Raw genomic sequence first — 7,579 nt, 5'->3', positions numbered from 1 at the left:
CTGGAATGTGTACTACAATGTTTCTACAGATCTACCCGGTTTCGCTTGACTCCGTCTTTACGGAGATACTCCGAAACCGGATAGATCGAAACCGTAACGGTTTCGGCTTCGTGTGGACGGGGCCTTAGACTAGAGCCTGAGGGGGAGTGATGACTACATAAAGTGTTTTTTTTACAATTTGTTTTATTAAACAGAAAATATGGTGGTCAGTATTTATACATAGCCTGTTATTCTTGGTGTTTTATAGTACCAATAATCACTTCACCTAGATGCATTCAAAACAGATTTCCCTATTGTGACAAATTTGAAAGACATTTAACAATCCACTTCAAGTACTCTTTATTCATATTCTTCAAATTAACAATCGTAATCAATGGCCTCAGCCGTAATGCAATCTATCAAGAACCCCTGCAACACTGTATGGTACTCCTCCAGATTCCCCTACTGCGATAGCCTGGTAACAGATCAATAAATAGGCATCTGGTTCCATGTTAGATGTTTACCAATCAACTCCTTGTTGACTCCTCAATCATTGTCTACCTCGTCTTTTCACATATCCGGCCTTATGTTATTGGCTTCATAGTTCTAAGATTGATATCGTCAGATCAGATTCACCAGTAAGGATGCTTAAGCTGCTCAGCTGTCCCAATTCCCCAAAACAAAATCTGTAAAGATGAAGAATCTTTATTAATGAAACAATTTTTCAAATATCATCTGAAGTACTCAAGGAATAAAACACAGATGCAGGGGAAAAGAGATGCCTTTAAAGAAAGAAAGTGGAGCGACCCAGGGACAAGTCTGGTTTGGGTTTAAGATTAAGGATGGTTAACTTTTATTATAGGTGTTTGTTTAAGTTTAGGCATTAGTGATTGTATTAAAGATTGTTTAGGTATTAGGAAAGAGTTTAGGTATTAGAGATGTTTAGTCAGATGGTCAAGTTTAGGTACCAGGTTAGGGTAAGAGTTTAAGCATTTGAGCTATTTAGTTAGATGGTCAAGTTTGGGTATTAGGTTAGGTTGAGGTAAGCGAGTTTAGGCCTTTGAGATGTTTAGTTAGATGGTTCAGTTTAGGTACTAGGTTAAGGTAAGAGTTTAGGCGTTTGAGCAATTTAGTTAGATGGTCAAGTTTGGGTATTAGGTTAGGTTGAGGTAAGCGAGTTTAGGCCTTTGAGATGTTTAGTTAAATGGTTCAGTTTAGGTACTCGTTTAAGGTAAGAGAGTTTAGGCATTTGAGATCTTTAGTTAGATGGTTAAGTTTGGGTATTAGGTTGGCTTTTTGTTTTGTTAGACAAGATACTTTAGGAATTTATACGATTCAATTTAGGACATTTGAAAGATAGATTAGAAAGATTGTTAAACTCAGGTTAGCTCCAGCTTTGTCCCTTTAGTCGCTCCCTTAGAAAGAGGGTTACGAGGTAACTGGGTTAGAAATACAATAGTTGGGGTCACAGAAATAAAATGTATAAATCATTTAACTAAACATGCTTTTCCTAAAACATGGTGTGAATTACAGTACTTTGTTTTAAAATGGTAAAGTGGTAACAGTATGGTGTGTAGGAGGCAGAAGGAGTTGTAGGAGTTGTTGAGCTCCGAGTGGTTATGTCTGGTGTAGATTGGATAGTAGGTGTAGCCAGGGATCCTCAGGGTGGATGGGGAGTAGGCCATCGTTGCAGGTCAACTGTTCGGTCATCATACTCTGAAATAAATTGAAGGCAAAAAGTAAAGTCAGTCTCAGTGTGCTGGCAGATTTAGAAGACATTTTGATCACAAAACGTGAAGGCCAATCAAAGACACAAATGCAGTGACAGCACCATCTCGCGTCAAACATAGGTCATTACATTCAGTAATTTAGGTTGGATTTTATATTGATTTACAGGAGAGAAAAGGCTTCAAGTCATTATGGCAACAACATCAAATTCGTCAGTGCTGGATTACCATCTTTCATCAATAAATGTATAAGTATAATTTATACAAGTCAGTTGAGCTATTCCCAGGGAGTCTTCAACTTTTTTAGGAAAATTGGGAAGGATTATGTGATTGCCATTTGGTCCATTTAAGAATGAAGTAACCATTTATCAAATTCTCACCTGGGTCTCCCCACCATGGCAACTGCACAGCCATCTGCTCTTCCATTGTGACCTTAAAAAAAAACAGTACTTTGTTGATCCCAAGTGGAAATTAGTCATAGCATGAAGGGCAAAAAATATACACCAAGGGTAGGTATAAAATTATACAAAGGATGGAAGCAGGCATTGTGTAACCGGGATGGGCAGTTATTCATTTGTACGATTCTTAAGCATTAGCCCATATCAGTTTGACGAAGCGAAAAAATTAGAGCTGTCAGTTAAACGCGTTATTAACGGCGTTAACGCAAACCAATTTTAACGGCGTTAAAAAATGTATCGCGTGATTAACGCAATTGTTTTATTTAAAATAAATTAAAAAAAAACTTTTTTCTTTTTTTTTCTTTGGCTCAAAACATAGAAGCAGTAGCCTGACTGCTATGTTCAAATGACATTTGTTCAAAGCAGTCGTTTAATTGCACTATAGGCTCTTTTTTTGTATCGTCCTGTTTTGATCAGTATATGCCAATGTTGTCAATCAATCAATAAAAAATCATTTGCACAAGGCAAGCCGATGCACTTCACCATGTTGATAAGATAATTAAAATGAGAAGAATTATGGGACAAAAAAATCAAGGGATATTTAGCATAGAAAAATAATTTGCGATTAAACGCGATTAATCGTGAGTTAACTATGACATTAATGCGATTAATTACGATTAAATATTTTAATCGCTTGACAGCTCTAGAAAAAATAAATAAATCTTATCACACACTATGAGAGCATTATTTTGAGATGGTATCGATGGATACATTTTATACAATGGCCCCAACCAATTCTAAATGTATCGAACAGTGGCGTTGTCAGGGTGCACTGAAAGCTTCCTGAAATGTTAGTGTTGGGTTTGAGAGGTTACAACATTATGACGTTGGGAATACGGTACCGCTGCTGGGAGTTGAATCAACCTAGCATCTTAACAGGTAATCTGTTTCATGTACCATCTCTCGAATAAATAAGGGGGGGGGGGGGGGGGGGGACGACACACACACCTCTCTTCAGCACCATTGACTTTTATTCTGGTGGACCAAAAGCCCAGCTACAATTTGCTGATGAACCCAGCTACTGTGTCCTAGATTTTTCAGATGATAAGATTTACTTTATTGAAACTTCAGTCGGTCTGAAGTATTCACCTTTCCTGGACGAGGAGCTGGTTGGTCTTGACACCTCCCGCTGACCGCCACCGCAGGGACCTCCGACTGCGTCGCCTCAGTCCCTTCAGGAACACACGTGACCCATTGGCACACTGGACGTTTGTTTTCTCCCCATTAATGCAGTCCAAGTCCAACACTTCACTCAGATGTCATTAGTGTATTTTACATGCACTTTTACAGCACAGTACATAGTGGGCTGTTTTGATAGAAATAATTACAATAGTTATTACTCCCAACCCCAAAAGCCAGCCACATGTAATACACATCCTGACTAGTCCTAGTGGCCGAGAATGCTTTCTTAACAGCCAGTCCGAATGAACACATCTGTAGGGATTACTTTAGATCTGTACGATGAGTCGATGACCGTGTCATTCTAAACAATCTAAACAATCCAAGCAAGCCATCAATATATGTATTCCATTGTCTTACCCTTCAGCATCTGCAGAGCTGCACCACTCCTGGTCTTCCCTCCACCTACAGCTTCCAGCGCCAGTCCTGAATTTGACAAGCACTGTAGAACACTGATCTTGAAATTAAATGTTCAGGGGCCAACCCTACCCCTGAACAAAAATAATTCAAGACATTTCTTTCATGGTTCAACGTTCATAAATTGTCAATGCTTAAATTCCTTGCAAATAAGTAACATGAAAGACAGCATGAGGCACATCTAGCAAGATGGTTATGGTACAGTGAGAACCTGATGTTTTTATAGAGCAAACCTTTGAACTGAAGTAAATTGCCATAGAAAGTGATAAACCTTACTTGCCTCCATTGCTGATGTTCGTACATATCTTGGAATTTGTGAAATATGACAAAATATTGAAATGTAAAATTTGTCAAAAGTTTGCCGGTGTTGATGTTCATAGGACCAAGTGCAAGTACTAACAATCGCCAGGCAAACCCATTCCCCGTATACAGCAGCTATAGCTAGCTAATGCAGATGCTAGACATTTAGACAATTAAGTAATATGAATAAATACAACACACAGGTTAGCTACCAGGCGAAACGCTCCCAACACAGTTGTGTTGGAGAAAACTACCTTCCAAGCTACCAGGTGAAACGCTCCCAACACAGTTGCGTTGGAGCAAACTAGCTTCCAGGCTACCAGGTGAAACGCTCCCAACACAATTGCATTTACTGTACAGTCACTATGTTTACATACACATCTTATAGCCAAAGGTCGACTATTCTCCCCAATTGGACAACTGCAATTGTCCGAGTACATATTTCAGATTATATTGCACAGAATAAAACCACATTGCAATGACTTAAAATCGTAGTGCATAAAATTGCAAAGAATTAAAATCATATAGAGCAAACTGGAAAAAATTAAAAACGTATAATGCATAGAATTGCAAATAATTAAAATCGTAGTGCATAGAATTGCATGAATTAAAATCACATAGAGCATAGAACGGCAAATAATTAAAATCGTATAATGCATAGAATTGCAAAGAATTAAAATCGTAGTGCATAGAATTGCAAAGACTTAAAATCGTATAATGCATAGAATTGCAAAGTATTAAAATCGTAGTGCATTGAATTGCAAAGAATTAAAATCTTAGTGCATAGAATTGCAAAGAATTAAAATCATATAGGCAAGGCAAGGCAAGGCAACTTTATTTCTATAGCACTTTTCATACACAAGGCAGACTCAAAGTGCTTCACATATAAACATTGTTATACAATAAAATAAAATAATAGATAAGTAAAAGAAAACGTATGCAAAGAAATGAGTAAAATAGTAAAAAAAGTGCAATGTATTTAAGATCAGATCAACAGTCTCTCTGGTATCCGCGTCGGGACTCCAACCCGACCTAAAAGGAACTTGGTACTTTCTCTGGGACTCCAACCCGGATTCTAGTAACCCTTATCCTTTCTCTCTGGTATCAGATCATGTATCTTTCTGGTAAAAATAGAGAATTAAATTGAAAGTTAAAAAGGCTTTTTAGTAAGTAAAATTGATTTAAGAAAGTGCAATGTATTTAAGAGAAAATTAAATTGAAAGTTAAAAAGGCTTTTTAGTAAGTAAAATTGAAAGTGCAATGTATTTAAGATCAGATCAACAGTCTCTCTGGAACCCAAGTCGGGACTACAACCCGACCTAAAGGTCAATATTCTAGGACTCCAACCCAGCTTCTAGGACTCTAGCCCAGACCAAAGGCCTTAACAAACTCAGGACTCTAACCCTTATACAACCTTTCTCTCTGGTATCAGATCATGTATTTTTCTGGTAAAAATAGAAAATAAAGGGAAAGTTAAAAAGGCATTTTAGTAAAATAAAGGTAAAGTATTTAAGATTTAGCAGAAAGCTAAAGCAAACATAAAAGTCTTCAATCTTGTTTTAAAGGTGCTCAGAGTTGGGGCAAGTCTTAAATCCTCAGGGAGTTTATTCCAGCTATTTGTTGCATAGTAACTAAATCCTGCTTTCCCATGTTTCGTGTTTACTCTGGGGATAATTAACAGATTGGTCTCAGAAGATCTTAGTGTTCTAGAAGGCTTATGTAGTGGAAGCATATCAGTTAAATATTTTGGGCCTAAACCATGTAGGGATTTATAGGTTAGCAACATGATTTTAAAATAAATTCTCTGACCTACAGGAAGCCAATGTAACGATTTAAGAATTGGTGTAATGTGTTCAAATTTTTTGGTCTTTGTTAAAACTCTAGCAGCAGCATTCTGAACAAGCTGAAGCTTCCTTAGAGTTTGTTTTGGGAGACCTGTAAGGAGACCATTGCAGTAATCAAGCTTACTAGTGATAAAGGCATGTACAAGTTTTTGTAAGTCTTCGGTGGACATGAGCCCTCTAAGTCTTGCTACATTTTTAAGGTGATAATATGCAGATTTTGTAACTGATTTGATGTGACTTTCGAAATGTAAATCAGAATCCATGATAACCCCTAGATTTCTGGCTTTGATTGAGGTTTTCAGGGACAGAGAGTGAAGGTGTTGGGTTACTTTAAGCCTTTCCGTTTTAGCACCAAATACAATTATCTCTGTTTTATCCTAATTTAGCTGAAGGAAATTTCGGCACATCCAGTCTTTCACTTGCTCAATGCACTGGCACAGCAGATCTATGGGCCGATAGTCATTTGGTGATAGTGATACATAGATTTGCGTGTCATCAGCATAGCAATGATGGTCAATATTGTTATTATGCATGATTTGCCCTAGTGGGAGCATGTAGATGTTGAATAAAGAGGGTCCTAAGATCGAACCTTGTGGGACTCCACACATCACGTTGGTTGATTCTGATACAAAGTCGCAGATGGAAACAAAGTAGTTCCTATTTTGTAGGTAGGATCTGAACCAATTTAAGACTGTGCCTGAAAGCCCCACCCAGTTTTCTAACCTGTCCAAAAGTATTGTATGGTCTACAGTGTCGAATGCAGCACTGAGGTCTAGTAGCATTAGTATTGAGGTTTTGCCAGAGTCTGTGTTAAGACGGATGTCGTTTACAACTTTAATGAGGGCGGTCTCAGTGCTGTGCAGGGGTCGAAATCCTGATTGGAAGGTGTCATAACAACCAGTTGATGCCAGGAAGTGATTAAGTTGCTGGAGGAAAACTTTCTCAATGATTTTACTTATGAAGGGCAGATTTGATATTGGTCTGTAGTTGTTAATAATACACAGGAAAAATTAGAGAGTATTTTTTTCAGAGTTACCATTATTTTCCTCTAAAAGAGTAATTTTTACTCATTTTGGATTGTAATCATTTCCAGTGGCCACTAAAGTCGGAGGAAAAAAATAGAGTAAATCTTATTGGAGTAATATCAAGAACACGCCCACTAAACTTTCTTAGGTTTCGTTTCTGCCACCATTTTCTATCGCAGTCGAGGTGAGCGGCAGTTGAGACAGGTAAATCAGCAAACTACTAAATTCGATTTTATATAAGATTAAATGCATGTGAGTAACATTGCAGCTGGCGAGTTTGTGGGTCTCACACTGCGTAACTGCCAATGTCGATGCTAACGTTAGCTTCAGCACAAACTATAATGTTAGATGTGAATTTAAACCAAGCCTCACTCTTGTTAGCTTCATTTACCACATTTATGCTTTCACTGAGCTTAATATTTACTGACCATTTTATCGAAGGTTTACTCTGAATTGGGTGTGGACTGTTTTCTCTGCTGTTCGATTAGCAAGCATGTGTTGAGTTGACTTTTACCAGTTTGTTCTTCGGTTAGTAAGTGGTTTTTTCTTGTGTGGACCGCCAGCAAACACGTGTATTTTACTCTGAATTGAGGCATTTACACCAACCATTTTAGCTAACTGACATGTGGTAGCCTATCGAGCCTAACTGT

The sequence above is a fragment of the Gadus chalcogrammus genome, chromosome 7 (genome assembly GCF_026213295.1).
Source record: "Gadus chalcogrammus isolate NIFS_2021 chromosome 7, NIFS_Gcha_1.0, whole genome shotgun sequence".
Classification (NCBI taxonomy): Eukaryota; Metazoa; Chordata; class Actinopteri; order Gadiformes; family Gadidae; genus Gadus; species Gadus chalcogrammus.
The sequence above is the reverse complement of the archived record's forward strand: the minus strand, read 5'-3'. Positions refer to the sequence as shown.